At 35.8% G+C, this 19,775-nt stretch overlaps 1 protein-coding gene and 1 long non-coding RNA gene across 14 annotated transcripts in view; both read left to right on the top strand.

Annotated features, from left to right (window-relative positions):
* Positions 1–19,775, top strand: part of GPHN (gephyrin) — a 524,697-nt gene that overhangs the window by 309,634 nt on the left and 195,288 nt on the right. The gene's annotated exons all lie outside the window — the stretch shown is intronic.
* Positions 1,584–5,054, top strand: LOC123327992. The gene is made up of 2 exons (XR_006542664.1): positions 1,584–3,684; positions 4,391–5,054. It is a non-coding gene; the product is annotated as an uncharacterized LOC123327992 (long non-coding RNA).

Raw genomic sequence — 19,775 nt, 5'->3', positions numbered from 1 at the left:
TGCAATATGCTTGCACAACTCCAAACATAGTGAGAGGCATTTAAGACAAAGAGGCAAGAGAGCCATGGAGATACATAATAAGAAATCTTATCCCACTGACAGAAATTAAATCTTCTGGAGAAGTCCCATATAATAATGATGGCCCCCAAGATGCATTGATTACAAGAAAATCTGCTGCCTGCTATGAGAAGAAAAAGAGTTGCTGATTTCCCTTTGGGAAATAATGGGCTTCCCTGGTGGCTCAGACGATAAAAAAAATCTGCTTGCAACATGGGAAAACTGGGTTTCTATCCCTGGGTTGGGAAGATCCCCTGGAGGAGGGTATGGCAACCTACTCCAGTAGTCTTACCTGGAGAATCTCCATAGACAGAGATGCCTGGTGGGCTACAGTCCATGGGGTCACAGAGAGTCAGACACAACTGAGAGACTAAGCACAGCACTCAGCATAGAGAAAACTGTGTTCAATTGATAGGACCATTCAGGACGAGTCTACTTCCCAGAGCATGTATTTGTAACTTAAGAGAGAAAATGCTGAGTTTGCAACCTACCAATATTATTGATTTACCTGGAGATAAATCACACCATTACCAAAGACCAGAGACACTTGCAAAGTTTTGGTCAGAAAATTGAAGAATGTACATATTGTGTGTGTGTGTGTGTGTGTGTGTATCTATATCTATATATATATGTATTTTTTTTTTTACATATGTAATGTGCTTAATGGAGAAGGCAATGGCACCCCACTCCAGTACTCTTGCCTGGAAAATCCCATGGATGGAGAAGGCTGGTAGGCTATAGTCCATGGGGTCGCTAAAAGTCAGACACAACTGAGCGACTTCACTTTCACTTTTCACTTTCATGCATTGGAGAAGGAAATGGCAACCCACTCCAGTGTTCTTGCCTGGAGAATCCCAGGGATGGGGGAGCCTGGTGGGCTGCCGTCTATGGGGTCGCACAGAGTTGGAAACTAAATATTAAAAAAATTAAGATCATGGCACCTGGCCCCATTACTTCATGGCAAATAGAAAGGGAAAAGGTTGAAGTAGTGACAGATTTCCTCTTCTTGGGCTCTGAAATCACTGTGGATATGACTACAGCCATGAAATCAGAAGACAATTGCTTTGTGGCAGGAAAACTATGACAAACCTAGACAGTATGTTGAAAAGCACAGACATTACTCTGCCAACAAAGGTTTGTTTAGTGAAGGCTATGGTCTTCCCACTGGTCACGTATGATTGTGAGATCTGGACCGTAAAGAAGGCAAAGTGCCAAAGAATTGATGCCTTCAAACTGTTGTGCTGGAGAACACTCCTGAAAGTCCACCGGACAGCAGGGAGATCAAGCCAGTCAATCTTAAGGGAAATCAACCTGAATATTCACTGGAAGGACTGATGCTGAAGTTGAAGCTCTAGTATTCTGGTAATCTGATACAAATAGTCAACTCATTGGAAAAGACCCTGATGCTGGGAAAGTTGAGGGCAGAAAGAGAAGAGGGCATCAGAGGATGAGATGGTTAGATGGCATCACCGATGCAATGGACATGAACTTGGGCAAACTTTGGGAGGTATTGAGGGACAGGGAGGCCTGGAGTGCTGCAGTCCATGGGGTTGCAAAGAGTCTGACATGACTGGGTGACTGAAGAACAACTATATATATATGCGTAATGTATGTTATATATATTTACATTATATATATATACACACATAATTTTATTGTTCCTATCTGTGATGATTTTAGTATATTTACATAATATCAAATATTATTTATAATATATTTTAGTATATTAAACAATATTAAAATAATAGTCACTCTTCTAAACATTTTATATATACCAACACTTTACATACATTGTCATTTTACTTATCAGAAAATTGAAGCACTAATTGATAAAGGACATAAAACCAGCTAGAGATCTAACTGGTATTCAAGTCCAGGCAGTCTGGCTCCTGAATCGTCACTCTTGACCTCTCTGATGTAACACCTCTCAGTGCAAGAGAGAGAGAGAAAAACAGAATGATGTTCTGGGAGATGACTAGCTAGTACAAATTTGTTTGAAGAATGAGAACTAGGATATTTAGACCTTAGTTTGAAATACTTGAATGATAAAATTCAATGCACAACCTAAGCACTGTGAGTTATAGGATATATTTACTCTGAAAGGTTGCTGATTCAAGCAATAGAGCTTTAAGCCATGAGCACAATTGGAATCAGAAATGTATTTGGACAAATACATGAAATCAGATGCTTTGGAGAAAATAGTACAATACATGTTAAAGGATAGTATTTTTAAAGGTTTAATCATAATGTTCATAGAAATATAAAATGTGTCAAATATTTAATTAATGAGAGAGCAGTAAGCTGTTAAACATGTTCAAACACGTTCAACATGTTCAAACACGTTCAAAGTAAACAAAGGATACAAATGACAAAAAGTAAACAAAGTTGACAAAAAGTAAACAAATGACTTATATCATCAGTCACAAAGATTGGCATGAATTTATAAATAGACACAAAATTTGGTCAGTATACACAGGGTAATAATCAAATATTCCTTCTCGGGACAAAATGTATTTACATTGCTATAGACAATAATTTTCATTACTATTAGTTTTCTGTAACTTGCAAAGTTGTAAAATAGTGAAAGTAAAAAGTTCAGATAACCCAGAAGAGTATACAAATCAGGACATTTTAATAATCTTTCTTGCCCATTTTCCGGACAACTCTCTACACCCCCGATCATAATAACCTCAAAGATGATTTTTGATGCAAAAAAATGGCTGGTCTCATTCATTAGTTTGGGCTTGATTGATTATTTAGCTGCAGCAAGATATTAAGATAGCCGGATAGCCTCTCTCAGTTTTTTTTGCAGTTACTGAGGCTGCAAAATTAGCTTTTATCTGGAAATTTTCAGAGAGAATCTCAGATTCTACTTTTTAAAGTTTCTATTTTTGCCATTAGGTAACAGAGCCCTAGACAATCCCCTCACTCTGTTTTACCTGCAGGTACCTATTATGGGATGAATTCCTCTCTTTTCCAGGTCACCAAAATATCATTACCACCTATAAGTGACCTTCCTTACCACATGCAAAGCTGAGACCCTCTACTCCAGGTATCAGGTCATTTTTCCTAAGAGGGCTTTGTAGTTATTAGCTCTGTGAGTATAGCCAATCTTTATTCTTCAGAAGTGGTAGTCATATCTGATTAAATGGTCACCATTCTCGAACATGATACAGATATGTCCTTAGTTCAGCCATCGATTTCTTCAGTTATATCCTGGTAGAGAGGAGGACATTCATAAATCTATGAACATCACTATATTGTCAAGAAAAGTTAGCATACCTCGTAAGAGTTTCTGATTTCTGAGAGAATCAGTTAAATCAAATATTTTTAGTTTTAAGAAATCAGAATCTATGAAATTGTGTTGGTTATACATATTTTATTGAGAAGAAAGAAAAAGAATCTCCTCACATACGCAGAAGAGAACATTTGAAACATCAGTAATATTCCAAACAAACAGCCAGAAAAAAATTATTTGGTTTACTTAGTCCTAAGTAATCAGTTCTCATTCCATTAGATTTTAGCTTAGCAGTCTGCTTTCATGAAACTTGCACCTTTTAGACTGATGAGCATTTTGGAAATACTAGCTCAGTCCACTGTTACAGTCTAAAAGTTACCTAAACAATAGTGTGACTTAAGCAGTCTGTACCCAAGGGTATATTCTTGGAAGTGTCAGTAGCTGAAAGTATCTGGTACAGTTCTTTCCATGAGGCTTATAAAACTGTCCTTCTTTGGTAAATGTACAAGCTCTGGTCTGTAGCTTATAGCATAACTTTGAGGTAAGCCTCAAAATCCATCTGTAGATGACAAGAACTTAATATCTAGAGTTATTAACTGTTACCAGTAATTTCAGAATGGAAGAGAGTAAAATTCTCTATTGAGGGGTGGAATATATTTCTTCAAAGAGTCTTAAGCAGTATTTTCCCTTAGAGTAAAAATATTAGGGTCTGTGAGGAATTGACAATTATCTAAGGACTTTACACAAAGCATAAAATTAATGAAATGGTTGCATTAAAAGCAGTTTGCTTATATAAACTTAACCTAGAGAAGGTTGGGCTTCTCTTTCGACACAACAACTTTCCATGAAATTTATAGTTGTAACTCATCAAACAAATCTAATTATATCTTTCATCACTTTATCTGTGCTAAAAGAACAAGTTTTTGTGACTTCTAGGAACCTGCCAGGAAATCTCAAAGATAGTTTTAAGTGAAAGATACTCTGAAAATTTTTTAATAATTTGTTCTATACTTAAGATTTGACTTAGAGTTTTCAGAGGAAATTTGGACACTTGATTTAAGATAGGATCATGGATGCCTGAGAAATAATTTTTAGGCCTTTTTAAGTTAAAATGACTATAAAATAAAAGCATAAAAGGCACACGGTTGTTAAGAATTGACTCTTTCATAACTGAGGAAGTTTTTGTTCTTTTTCCACTTAAGAAGCCAAGCATATAACAAAATTAACATATAGCAAAGAAAATTATTCTAGTAAGACACTGAATTTCTGCTGTCTAGGCAGATTACATAGATAGTAGGTAAAAGCACTCATCAGTAAGCCCAGGAAAGAAGCCCATCAAAACTAAGTGAACTTTGTTTCAGGTGAATATGTATTTTAACACATTTTGTAACTTATTTTCAGGCATTACAAATCCAAGGAAATAATCTTCACTTTCCAAGTTTTATCTTTTGTTATGTTTTTTCAAATATTCTGGAACGAATTGATACTTTGCTTTAGGACTGCAGTCCTTTTTCAGATGACCCACATGATGAAAACTATCTTCACAATAATATGATAACATACAACAGGTTGATCATTGCTTTTTTCAAATGAATTAATATTTGTAAAACTTTTGTTTCGATTTCTAATTCAGCAAATATTGATAATTATTGTAAAGGGGCTCAGAGACCAAAAACTTTCAGGACCGCTGCTTTAGAGCAGTGTTTTTTTTTGTTTGTTGGTTGGTTTTGTTAAAAAAATAAAAATACATGCTCAGTTGCTTATCTCTATCACGGTTATTCAGCAACTCATTTTGGTATACTTTTAGTAAAAGTAATGCATTTCTATTTCACAGAGAAAACTTGGGGTAAATAATTAAGAACTGTCTGACATATGCATATTTTAACAGACAGCACAGCTCATGAACATGTATAATTTTCTACAGCAACATGACTTACTTATAACACTTACTGCTTGTTAAAGTGGCAAAAAGGAGCATGTTCATAAACATGACAAAAATTTTTACAATTTATATAGCAAGTAAAAATAAACCAAGGTATATAAACTTAAAATTATGATTAATAATCAGTACAACAAAAGAAGAATAGATAATTGGACTTTATCAACTTAAGGACTTTTGTACATCGAAGGATACAGTCAGAGGGAACAGAATGAAAGAAAATATTTTTTCAAAACACATTTGAGAAAGGATTAGTATCTAGAATATAAGAAGAATTCCTGCAAATGAGTAGCAAAAAAAAAAAAAAAAAGGGAACCCTATTGAAACATGGGTGAAGGATTTGAATAGACATTTCTCCAAGGAATGTATACAAAGAGAAACCTGCACAAAAAGATACTCAATATCACTAGTCATTAGGAAACTGCAATTCAAAACCTCAATGAGAGACCACTTTATATCCATTTAGGTGTTTTATTAACCACCACCACCACCCTTCTCCCACAAATAACCCGGAAAATAAGGGGAGGCAAATAAGGCAGAGAATCTGAAGAAATTGGAACCCTTATGCAGTTTTTTTTTTTTTTTTCCGCTGGAGGGAGTATAAAATGGTGCCACCACAGTGAAAAACACTTTTGTGGTTCTAAAAGTTAAACATGTGATGGCAGCAATTCTACCACTCCTTCTATACCCAAAAGGATTGGAAGCAAGGACCCCTGTTTATAGCAGCTTTATTCATAATGGCCAAAAAATGGAAATAGCCCGAATATCTATTGGCAAGTGAATGAATAAACAAAATATATTATATACATATAATAGAAATACTATTCAACCATAGAAGAAATGAAGTTCTGATATATGCTGCAGCATGGATGAAACTTGAAAACATTATGCTGAATTTAATAAACCAGAAATAAAAGGGAAAGTATTATATGAGTTCACTTACTTGAGGTACTCAGAATAGTCAAATTCATAGAGACAGAAAATAAGATAGATGAAAACAGGGAGTGGGGAGTTACTGTTTAAAAGTTAGGAAATTTCTTTTCGGGATGATGAAAGTGGTGGATAGCGGTGATGTTTGCATTACATTGTGTATTTGTTTAATGCCATTTCATTGTACACTGATTAAAGTGGTATATTTTGTTACCTATGTCTCACCACAATAAGAAGTTTTATTTATTATTAGTAATTGATGTCTCCTAATTCTTATTTAAAAATTATCCAGATTTCTAATGATTATCCATTAATTAATTTAATATCAATCCAAAGTTTAAGTTACTTAAAGATCGTGGAAGTTATATTCAAGTTGACATGTAATTTAGGAGTAATTTAAGCTTGTTCAGTCAGTAAACCTCTATGTGTTTAGGGAAAGCAGCCCATGCAAAACAAAATATATACTTATATTTAACATATGAAAAATTTCAAGACAGTCTTTAAACTACAATTATTTGAGCTTATCATATTTGCCAAAGATTTACCCTAATTATATGAACTTGGATTTTTAAAATACTTACAAATTACTTTCTAGTACCTTTTTTTAAGTCTAGCATATTTGAAGTATTAAAAATTCAGTTTCTTTATATGGGGAAATACTAAGGATAATTCACCTTCATGGATCACAGCTTTGTCATGATGAAGGAGCTTGCATAATTCAGTCAAGCCATGAGCCATGCTGTGCAGGGCCATCCAAGACAGACAGGTCATAGTGCAGAGTTCTGACAAAATGTGGTCCACTGGAGGAGGGAAATGGCAACCCACTCCGGTATTCTTGCCACGAGAACCCACTCCAGTATTCTTGCCACGAGAGGCAAAAAGATGTGACACCGGAAGGTGAGCCCCCAGGTTGAAAGGTGTCTAATATGCTACTGGGGAAGAGTGGAGGGCAACTTCTAATAGCTCCAGAAAGAATGAAGCAGCTGGGCCAAAGCAGAAATAACTCTCAGTTGTGGATGTGTCTGGTGGTGAAAGTAAAATCTGATGCCATGAAGAACAACATTGCATAGGAACATGGAATGTAAGGTCCATTTAGGTAAATTCGACGTGGCAGTACATTGTACTTCCCTAGTGAAAAAGGATCACTTGGAGAAAACCTTTTTACATTACTCCCAGTTTTTTTACAACTTGGATTTGTAAAATATCTAAAAGACTGAAGAGTACAGAAAATTCAAAACGGTCCACTACACAAGATACCTAATAATATTTTTGCCCACTTCAGAGTCTTTCACAATTTTTTCTGGCATATGAAAGGAATTCAGTAATGCATGGATGTTTACAGAATTGAATAAAATTTCTGTTCAACATGTCCATGGGTTTAGTGTGCTTTTTTATACTTATTTATTTGTTTCTATTCATATGGATGCCACATAGTGGGATTTTTTTGAAGATTATGTGATCTTTAGTAATAAATGTTTGAGTTTCTCAAAATTTGAATTGAAAAAACAAAAAAGTTTTTATATTCCTACTATAGATGTCAATACAGGGATTGATTTATTAGGATGCCAATTGTTTTTTTCCTAACATTGACCATTGAGTAATATTGTGGACTGATTGTGTATATATTTGTTATAAACTTGTAGTAATCATTACTTGGGTAAAAAATGTATGTTCTTACCGTTTTTCAAAAAGATTGCTATTACCAATAAGGTAAGTAGGAAGTTATATTAAAAAGTTCATAGACTTTTTCACACCTGGGAAATAGTATGCAGTGTGCTTTAAGAGCTAGAGCCTTGGCATTAGATAGTTTCTGTTCTGCTAGATTCTACATGATCTGTTTCTAGGTCCTTCTGTTACCATCTCTCTCCCTCTCCCCATTGCTCACTAAGTTTACATCCAGCTTTGTCTTGGCTCTGGGAACATGCTGTTACCACTACCGAGAAGCTCTTAACCCCACTCTTTGCCTGGCTAACTTCTGTTTATCCTTTCTGTTCCAGTTTCAGTGTCTCATTAATCACAGAAAGACTTTGCTAATCTGCCTTCTCCAATCTAAATTTTTCTCGTTATTTTCTCTCATAACACCTTGTTATTTTCCTTTATAACACTTACCACAATTTACAACTATATATTATTCATGTGTTTGATTTCTGTGGGACTTCCCTAGTGGCTCAGATGATAAAGAATCCACCTGCAATGCAGGATCTTCCCTGGGTTGGGAAGATCCACTGGAGAAGGAAATAGCAACCCACTCCAGTATTCTTGCTTGGAGAAGCCCATGGACAGAAGCGTCTGGCAGCTGCAGTCCGTGGGGTCACAAAGAGTTGAACATGACTGAGCAACTAACACTTTCACTTTGATTTCTGTATATGTTATCTATAATATCCATGAGACGAGGATCACATCTCTTAGTTTATATGATTAATCCTGGAGGAAATCAGTGCTGAATATTCATTGGGAGGACTGATACTGAAGCTGAAACTCCAGTACTTTGGCCACCTGATGCGAAGAACTGACTCATTTGAAAAGACCCTGATGCTAGGAATGATTGAAGGCAGGAGGAGAAGGGGATGACAGAGGATGTGATGGTTGGATGGCATCACTGACTCAATGGACATGAGTTTGATTAAGCTCCAGGAGTTGGTGACGGACAGGGAACCCTGGAGTGCTGCAGTCCATGGGATTGCAAAGAGTCGGACATGGCTGAGCAACTGAACTGAACCAACATGTGGCACAGTTTGACTCATAGTATATACCCTGTATGAATATTTGTTAACTATATTTTATGAAAAAATATGAAACACCATCCAACTAAGTTCATAAGGCATATAAAAAACCAAAATATATTTAGCATTCCCCATGATTTATAAGAACTTCCATGATATAAACAAATAATCAACATATTCTCTCCCTATACTAAGCAAATATATTAAGCAGCTATAGTAATAATGATAACAGACAGCTTTTAAATGCTGATTATGTAGCAGACATTTTTCTAAGAGTTTTAGACAAATACACAATCGGAAATTGATACTGGAATACAGGTGTCAGCAAGGTTATAACTTTTTATTTTCCTGGAAGGCAAATTTATATGAAATAGCATGTTATAATAAAAATTCTGATTAAGACCATTAAGAACAACAAAAATCCTAAATAATTTTAGTAGGTGTAAATAATTGTTAAGAAACAAACTCATGAATATTTAAATTTTTACATTTATTTAAAAACATCTATTATAGACATACTTCATAAGATCTCTGTCTAGACAAAATCATAAAGTGTGGCTTTTCTTTATAAATATAAATCATAAATTCTTGTGGGTTTTTTTTAATACCATTGATTTTAATCAAAATCCAGGTCCTCACATATATTCTTGTTGAATTTCATTTTGCTACATTTAACTGATCAGTCCACCCCAAGGAGACTTTTTCAAAATCTGTATAAGACATCTGATATTTTATGCAAATAATGCAAATATGTTAATCATGTTGTCACTCAAGTCAGTTACAGACCTTTTTTTTAGGATAGGCTATTTCACATGCTATTTCAGTTCAGTTCAGTTCAGTCGCTCAGTCGTGTCCGAATCTGCGGCCCCATGAACTGCTGCACACCAGGCCTCCCTGTCCATCACCAACTCCCAGAGTTCACTCAAACTCACGTTCTTTGAGTCAGTGATGCCATCCAGCCATGTCATCCTCCATTGTCCCCTTCTCCTCCTGCCCCCAATCCCTCCCAGCATCAGCGTCTTTTCCAATAAGTCAACTCTTCGCATGAGGTGGCCAAAGTACTGGAGTTTCAGCTTTAGCATCATTCCTTCCAAAGAATACCCAGGACTGATCTCCTTTAGAATGGACTGGTTGGATCTCCTTGCAGTCCATGGGACTCTCAAGAGTCTTCTCCAACACCACAGTTCAAAAGCATCAATTCTTCGGCGCTCAGCTTTCTTCACAGTCCAACTCTCACATCCATACGTGACTACTGGAAAAACCATAGCCTTGACTAGACGAACCTTTGTAGGCAAAGTAATATCTCTGCTTTTGAATATGCTATCTAGGTTGGTCGTAACTTTCCTTCCAAGGAGTAAGTGTCTTTTAATTTCATGGCTGCAGTCACCATCTGCAGTGATTTTGGAGCCCAAAAAAATAAAGTCTGACACTGTTTCCCCATGTATTTCCCATGAAGTGATGGGACCAGATGCCATGATCTTAGTTTTCTGATGTTGAGTTTTAAGCCAAGTTTTTCACTTTTCTCTTTCACTTTCATCAAGAGGCTTTTTAGTTCCTCTTCACTTTCTGCCATAAGGGTGGTGTCATCTGCATATCTAAGGTTATTGATATTTCTCCCGGCAATCTTGATTCCAGCCTGTGCTTCTTCCAGCCCAGCGTTTCTCATGATGTACTCTGCATAAACTATGTACATGCTATTTAGGATAGGCTATTTCACATGCTACCAGAAAGCCTCTGGGTTAATTGCTTAACCAGCTGACATATTTCTCTTACAGCCCATCAAAAGCCACTTTGTCTATCTTGTTCCAAGAACTTTTTGAATTCTTGTCAAATATATGCCTTGTCAAATATCTTACAGAATTCAAGATACTCTGGTTTGATAGTTTTGTTCTTTAGTAAAATTTTCATAGTGCTTAATCATATAACTTTAATTGGTATTCTGACCAGTATTAGAAGCTCTGGAAAGACATGTGATTTTTTTTTTTTCTGAACCCATTTAGGCATTCATATGTAATCTTTTTTTATTATTAGTTCAGATCCTGTACTGTACACTTGAATGTATAATAGGATTTTTAAGAGAGTTCAGCCTACCTTAAATATCTCTAAACAGAGACATTACTAAGAAAGGTTTTATATGATATAGCTAACCACCAGGCTAGACAAGGACTTCAAAAGCTTCACCATGGAGACTGGCAAATTGTTGTTTTGAAAGCCATATTTCTTTAAATATGGCTGTTTTGGGAGACTCACTTCAATTATTAAAAGTTTGATAACTAGCTACCCAAAATTTAATCCAGATAACAGGTCTTCTATTGTATTAGTCTTGCAACTTTTCTGTTAGTTTAAATATTTTTTCAAAATAAAAATATTAGGTGGTAAAGACAGTGATTAAAAGGGAAAATGTCTGCTCACTTAAGAATTTCTCTAGCATCAAGATATAAAGTTGTGCATTTGTTGATATTCTTACTAGCAATTCAAAAGACAGAGTTTATAAAGGAAGTGATATTTTGGCTAGGTACTCCAATTTTGATAATATAATTCTCCATTTCTTTTTTAGAAGTGTTTGCCCAATCAGTGAAAACAGCTTTAGAACAGAATACCTACATAACTAGAAATAATCAGATCCCAAGAAAATAGGTATTCCAATTATAATCTCCCTTCATGAGGAGAATTCTGTTGTTTAGTAGTTCACAGTTGAAATTACAGTACATATCTACACAGGATTTGATATCAACTGAAGCAAATTGTTTTCCCTATGTTCTCAGTTGCAAAAGATAATAGGAATATAGACGAGTGCTCTTAAAAGTAGGAATGTTATTTCTTTTGGAAGTTACTTGACATTTCTGTTTATTTGTGCTGACTTACCACTGCAAATTCTGCTTGCTCTAAGTGGAACCCCACTACTTTAGCAAGGCTTTCATTCATCTCTTACTAATTCCTTTTTTTTTTTTTTTAATTTTACCTGGAGGATAGTTGCTTTACAATGCTGTGTTGGTTTCTCCCATATATCAACATGATTAGCCATAGGTAGATACACCCCTCCCCTTGAAACTCCCTCTCGCCTCCCATCCCGTCCTACCCTCCTATGTTGTCACAGAGCACCTGCTTTGACCTCCCTGTATCATACAGAAAATTTCCACTGGCTCCCTATTTTACATATGATAATTTATATGTTTCCACACTACTCTCTCAGTTTGTCCTACCCTCTCCTTCCCCTACTGTGTCCATAAGTCTGTCCTGTATGTCTGCTTCTCCATTGCTGCCCTGCTGATAGGTTCATCAGTACCATCTTTCTAGATTCCTTATATATGCATTTATATATGATATTTGTTTTACTCTTTCTGACTTGTTTCACTCTGTATAACAGGCTGTAGGTTCATCCACCTCATTAGGACCTACTCAAATGTGTTCTTTTTATGGCTGAGTAATATGCTATTGGGATATATATATATATATCTCACAACTTCTTTATCCATTCATCTGTTGATGGACATCTAGGTTGCTTCCATGTCCTAGCTGTTGTAAATAGTGCTGCCACGAACATTGGAGTACATGCGCCTCTTTCAGTTTTGGTTTTCTCATGGTATGTGCCCAGTAGTGGAATTTTGGGGTCATATGGTAATTCTCTTGCTAGTTTTTAAAGAAATCTCCATACTGTTCTCTATTGTGGCTGTAACAATTGCAATCTTTAGAGCTTTACTTTTTTTTTTTAATCTCCTCATTTCCCCTATTCTCTCTTGCTTATTATATTAAAATAAAGATCACCAAGGCTAAACTGTCCTTTCTGCTTAAACTATTTTTCTGAGTTAATGTTTTATTCTATTCCTTCTATCTCAAGAGAGCCTGTAATTCTGTTATTAGCTTCTTCAACTTCTTTATTATCAAAGAAAAAATTATTCACTATCAATTCTGTACAAGACATTATGCTCCTTTTTTTGAGTTCTCCCTAGCTGTTGAGCATATTTACCACTTCTTAATTTTTGAAACATCCCTCCCAGAATTTTCATTACTAAAATTTTTCTTACTGTACAGTAATACATGAGTACATTCTTTTTATTAAAACATACAGATGAAATATAGGTAAGATTAGCATCCACCTGAATCATCCTCTCATCTCATTCTCATTTGCATTCACATACCCCCAGAAGTAAATGCTTTTTAATAAATTAGAGGGGTATCCTTTAAAACTTTATTATCTTTTTCTGTACAAAGGTAGTAAATAAAATCCTAACAGTTTGTATGTGGTGTGTGTATGTGTGTGTGTGTATTTAATTAAGAGGAGAGAGAAAAGTGACAAGCTGTTTCTAAAATTTATACAGAACAGAAAGTGCAAAGGATCAAAAATAACCAAGATCCTCTGTGAATAAGAAAAGAATAAAGTGAGAAGATCTGCTCTATAAATAGCAAGACTTAAAATGATATAAAGTAGTACATTGCTGGTGCAAGAATTAACACTTTGATCAATGAAACAGAAGAGAAGCCTGAAAATACCAACACATGGACACTTGGTATATAACAGAATTTGTACCACACATTAATGAAGAAGCTCTTTTTTCAAAAAATGATGCTGGGACCACAAGTTGTCCTTATGGGGAAAAAAAAAAAGAAAGTGAAATTGATCTCTTATCCCATACAATATCCAAGAATCAATTCTAATTTTTTCAGAGACCTAAATATGAAAGGCAGAACTATAAAGCTTTCATAGATTTATATAGGACAAAATCTTCATTGTAACGGATCAGAGACTTCCCAGGTGGCGCTAGTGGTAAAGAGTGAAAGTCGCTCAGTCGTGTCCGACTCTTTGCGAGTCCATGGACTATACAGTCCATGGAATTCTCAAGACTAGAATACTGGAGTGGGTTGCCTTTCCCTTCTCCAGGGGGTCTTCCCAACCCAGGGATCGAACCCAGGTCTCCCACATTACAGGCAGATTCTTTACCAGTTGAGCCACAAGGGAAGCCCTGCCTACAAATACAGGAGACACAAGAGATGCAGGTTTGATCCTTGGGTTGGGAAGATCTCCTGAAGAAGGAAATGGCAGCCCACTCCAGTATTCTTGCCTGGGAAATCCTATGGACAGAGGAGCCTATCAGGCTACAGGCCTTAGGGCTGCAAAGAGTCAGATACAACTGAAGTGACTTAGTTTAGCAATGGATTAGGGAAGGATTTCTTTTTCAATATAATTGAAGTAAGATTCACCATTTTTAGGTGTACAATTCAATGGCTTTTGGTACATTTACAATGTGTGCAAGCATCACTGCTATCTAACTCCAGAATATTTTATCACCCTTCAAAAATACCACACCCAATAAGTAGTCACTGCCCGTACCCCTACCTCTCATCCCGTCAGCCACTAATTTGCGTACTGGTTATGTATTTGCCCACTCTGAACATTACACATGAGTGGAATCATGCAATATGTGACTGTTCATATCTAGCTTCTTTCACTTCACATCATGTTTTTAAGGTTCATCTGTGTTGTAGCAGTATCAGTACTCTGCTTTATAGCTGTAAAATATTCCATTGTATAGGTATACCACATGTTTAGCCATTGATGAGTTGATAAACATTTTAGTTGTTTCCACTTTTTGGTTCTTAAAATAATGCTGCTATTAACATCTGTGCAAGCATTTGTTTGAAAATCAATCTTTAATGCTTTTGGTTATACACCTTGAATAGAATCATTGAATCATATGGTAATTCTGTGTTTAACTTTGTGAGGAACCATCAAATTGTTTTTCACAGAGCTGCAACACTTTGCAAATCTAATAGGAATGTATGAGGTTTTCAATTTCTCCACATATTCAACAACGTTTTTTATTTTCCTTTTTTAAAGAGATCAGGGCCATTGAGTGGGTGTTAAATATCTCATTGTGGTTTTGATTTGCATTTCCCTAATTACTAATGATAATGAACATCTTTTCATGTTCCTTGTTGGCCATTTCTGTATCTTATTCAGAGAAATGTCTATTCAAGTCATTTCACTCATTTCTGAAAATGAGGTATTTTATTAATGAGTTATATTTTGTTGTTCCAGTGTAATTATTCTTTGTATATTCTGGATACTAAACTATTGTCAGATATATGGTTTGCAAATATTTTCTCCCATTCTATTGACTGAGAAAAGAGAGAAATGAAGGCAAAGGAGAAAAGGAAGGATATATCCATCTGAGTGCAGAGTTCCAAAGAATAGCAAGGGGAGAAAAGAAAACCTTCCTCAGTGATCAATGCAAAGAAACAGAGGAAAACAATTGAAAGAGAAAGACTAGAAATCTCTTCAAGAAGATTAGAGATACCAAGGGAACATTTCATGCAAAGATGGGCTCAATAAAGGACATAGACAGTATGGACCTAACAGAAGCAGAAGATATTAAGAAGAGGTGGCAAGAATACACAGAAGAACTATACAAAAAATATCTTAATTACTCACATAACCACAATGGTGTGATCACTCACCTAGAGCCAGACATCCTAGAGTCCAAAATCAAGTGGGCCTTAAGAAGCACCACTATGAACAAAGCTAGTGGAGATGATGGAATTCCAGTTGAGTTATTTCAAATCCTAAAAGATGATGCTGTGAAGGTGCTGCGTCCAATATGCCAGCAAATTTGGAAAACTCAGCAGTGGCCACAAGACTGGAAAAAGGTCAGTTTCATGAAAATCCCAAGGAAAGGCCATGCCAAAGAAACTCCCACACAGTTGTTCAAACTACCACACAATTGTACTCATTTCACACGCTAGCAAAGTAATGCTCAAAATTCTCTAAGCTAGGCTTGAATAGTACTTGAACTGAGAACTTCCAGATGTTCAAGGTGGATTTAGAAAAGGCAGAGGAACCAGAGATCAAATTGCCAACATCCACTGGATCCTAGAAAAAGCAAGAGAGTTCCAGAAAAACATCTACTTCTGTTTCGTTGACTATGCTAAAGTTTTTGACTTTGTGGATCAAAATAAACTATGGAAAATTCTTAAGAGAGATGGAAATACCAGACTACCTTACCTGCCCCCAAAACCTATATGCAGATCAAGAAGCAACAGTTAAAACCGGACATGGAACTATGGACTGGTTCCAAATTGGGAAAAGAGTTTGTCAAGGCTATATATTGTCACCCTGCTTGTTTAACTTCTTTGCAGATTACATCATGCGAAATGCCAAGCTGGATGAAGCATAACCTGGGATCAAAATTGCCAGGTGAAATATCAGTAACCTCAGATATGGCAGAAAGCAAAGAGGAACTAAATAGCCTCTTGATGAAGGTGAAAGAGGAGAGTGAAAAGGCTGGCCTAAAACTCAGCATTCAAAAAACGAAGACCATGACATCCAGTCCCATCATTTCATGGCAAATAGTTGGGGAAACAATGGAAACAGTGAGAGACTTTATTTTCTTGGGCTCCAAAATCACTGCAGATGGTGACTGCAGCTATGAAATTAGAAGACGCTTGCTCCTTGGAAGAAAAGACCTAGACAGCATATTAAAAAGCAGAGAGATTACTTTGCCAACAGTGTTCCATCTAATCAAAGCTATGGTTTTTCCAGTAGTCATGAATAAATGTGAGAGTTGGATCATAAAAAAGGCTGAGCATCAAAGAATTGGTGCTTTTGAACTGTGGTGTTGGAGAAGACTCTTGAGAGTCCCTTGGACTGCAGGGAGATCCAACCAGTCCATTCTGAAGGAGATCAGTCTTGGGTGTTCTTTGGAACGACTGATGCTAAAGCTGAAACTCCAGTATTTTGACCATCTCATGCGAAGAGTTGACTCATTGGAAAAGACTCTGATGCTGGGAGGGATTGGAGGTAGGAGGAAAAGGGGATGACAGAGGATGAGATGGCTGGATGGCATCACCGAATCAATGGACGTGGGTTTGAGTGAACTTCGGGATTTGGTGATGGACAGGGAGGCCTGGCGTGCTGCAATTCATGGGGTCACAAAGAGTTGGACACGACTGAGCGACTGAACTGAACTGAACTGAACTGAATAGCTGTCTATCAATAAAATGTAATAAAAATTAAAATATTCTGTTCATCAGAATATATGATGAAATTGGAAGGCAAGCTGCATAGTAGGAATAAATATTTATACCATATAAAACTGATAAAGACTTGCTATCCAGAATATATACAGAAATGTAATAATTAAATAAAAAGAATGACTCATAAAGGGAAAATTGGGTGAAAGACTTGAACAGGAACTTTACAAAAGAGAACATCTAAATGGCTGGTAAACAAATGAAAAAGTGTTTACTCTTATTAACAATGAGGGAAAAAGAAAGCCACTTTAAGACATTTTTACTGTCCATCACATCTGAAAAAATATTACTGACAATACTAGGTAGAGCTAAGTTGTGAAGTAAGACAAATTGTTACTATTTTCTTTTGATAGACTTTTAAATTGGCTTAACCAATTTGGGAATTTGTAAAAGAAGATATTCATAGCCAGCAACCAGCAATTCTGTTTCTGACTGTATATATCCTGCTGCTGCTGCTAGAATTAATGCATATGGGAATTATGATACATGACCAAGAGTCATTGATAATGTCTCTAAAAGGAAAAATTACGAACACTCTGCAACAGAATAATGGGCTTCCATTATTGATTTTATTTATTATTTAAGAATTCACAATGATGGTTGAGAATTACTTTGCCAATGCCTTAGTTATCCTCCATGCTCATTCATCAGTGCATTTATTCCAGATGTTTATGACTCTCCTAGAGAGATCTTTTCCATTTGTATTTCCCCCTTTTCTTGTCAAATACACCTTTATTCCAAGCACCAAAGAAAAGAATATTAGTGAATGTCTTTTTCTCTCCCCACAAATTTCACTGCTTTATCATCCCCACTTGCTTCTTCATTTCTACTTTTTCTTGTTTACTTTAGTATCTTATATAATTGTATATCTTATATAACTGCTAGATCCAAGGGCATCTTTTCACCTCTCATCTTACTCCTGTTCTCTCCAATAATTGATATTTTGTAACATCTCCTAACAGTTTCTTCTCTTTTCTCTTCCCTTATGTTTGCTCTGTCTTGATTTTCCTCTTTTGTCTCTCACAATTTTAAAGATAGGTAGACCAAATAAGTTATCTTCCAAACTGAAATACTTTCATACCATCAACCTTTGGTCTTTTACATATTTTCCTTGGATGACCTGAAATATTTGCATGACTGAAACTACTACCTTCAATCATTCCCAAAGTATATGTCCAGTCTAACTTTTTCATGACTCCAGACATATTTCCAATAGTTTATTGTATATTTCCAAACTAGTAACCCAAAAGTATATGCATGACAATATTTTTAATTTTTATTTATTTATTTATATATTTTGCTGTGCTAGATCTTCATTGCTGTGTGGGTGTTCTCTAATTGACATGAGTGGAGGCTAGTCTATAGTTGTGGTGTGTGGGCTTATCATGGTGTCTTCTCTTGTAGGGCAAAGGCTTTGGGCGTGCAGGCTTCAGTAGTTGTAGCACGTGGGCTCCGTAAATGTGGCTCCTGGGTTCTAGAGTGCAGGCTCAATAATTGCAGTGCACAGGTTCACTTGCTTTGTGGCATGTGGAATCTTCCTGGACCAAACATTATCCCCTTGTTATCAAACATGTATCCCCTGCATTGACAGGCAGTTTCTTATCCACTATACCACCAGGGAAGTACCTGTACCTCACAGTTTAATCTTACCTTCTCCCTCAAATTTCCTACTCTTTTGTTTATTGAAGGGGTGGAGGTGAAAAGTGTGTGTGTGTGTGTAAGTCTGGAAATCACACATGTATACTATTTTGTGCAGATGCTTCATTAGGCACTGGACATACAGTAGTAGCAAAAACTTAGTTCCATCATCATGACAGTGCATTCTGGTATGAGAGATAGACACTGACCAAACTAGCATGCATATAAATGTAGTATAAGTGTGGGTAATTTCCATGAAGGAAGGAAACATGGTACTATTTGAAATACAGTAGGGGCATTTGACCTTGTTCTTCCTAATACTTGGCCTTTTTTATTAGATGTAAGTGGCAATATATAGCTCTTCTAAATTAGAGAAGAGCTTCTACCTCTGTTTCTTAAAATATTTATTGCAATTCAGTATTTAAGTATACTAACAAATGGAGCCATTTTTCTTCTCAGAATTCCCACTGCTTTTCATCATATTCATATATTGTTCATAAATCACAAAAATTAAGCCCAGAAATTGTGGCAGTACCTTTGGTATTGAGGATGTAGGTATGGAAACTAAATGAAAGAGCACCTGTGGAAGTAGTATTTCCTTTGTGAGAAAGAGATGATATGCAAAGATAAGGAGCACCTTTCTAGTCACAAAGTCTGGCTGCTGTTTTCTTTGTACATCCTAAGTAATATTTTGGTTGAATGTTAATTGCTTATTCTTTCATCATACATGTTTCCCCTCTTGTGCATAAAACTTGGAAGTGGTCAGCTTGTCATTTTGAGATTAAAAGACATACTCACTAGTACTAGCCCAGAATATGAACTAAATTATACATAGCCCTAAATAACAAATTTTATAATCAACATAAATATTAATAATTTTAAAGACAAATAATCCACAGTATTTGTCCTACATTTGTATGTTTTTACAGTAGTAATGTTCACTTACATCAGTTAGTATATAATATAATAATAACATAGCTAATATTTATGAAGTATTAACTACTTGTAAGCACAAGATAATTTATATGCATTATCTTATTTAGCCCTCAGCAGTAATCTGGTGAGGTAAATGCTATCATTTATCCACATTTTTTAGATAAAGGAAATGACAGTTTAAAAATTATATCTATCAGTATCCCAGCAGAAGTCACAGCATACCTAAATGGATAATTGTGAAGAGTTTAATAAAGGACTATGATATTTATCAAAGCGTGGGAAGATT

Source organism: Bubalus bubalis, chromosome 11 (genome assembly GCF_019923935.1).
Source record: "Bubalus bubalis isolate 160015118507 breed Murrah chromosome 11, NDDB_SH_1, whole genome shotgun sequence".
In the NCBI taxonomy this organism is placed as follows: domain Eukaryota; kingdom Metazoa; phylum Chordata; class Mammalia; order Artiodactyla; family Bovidae; genus Bubalus; species Bubalus bubalis.
Note: the sequence above shows the minus strand (reverse complement) of the source record. Positions and strands in the feature narration are given on the sequence as shown.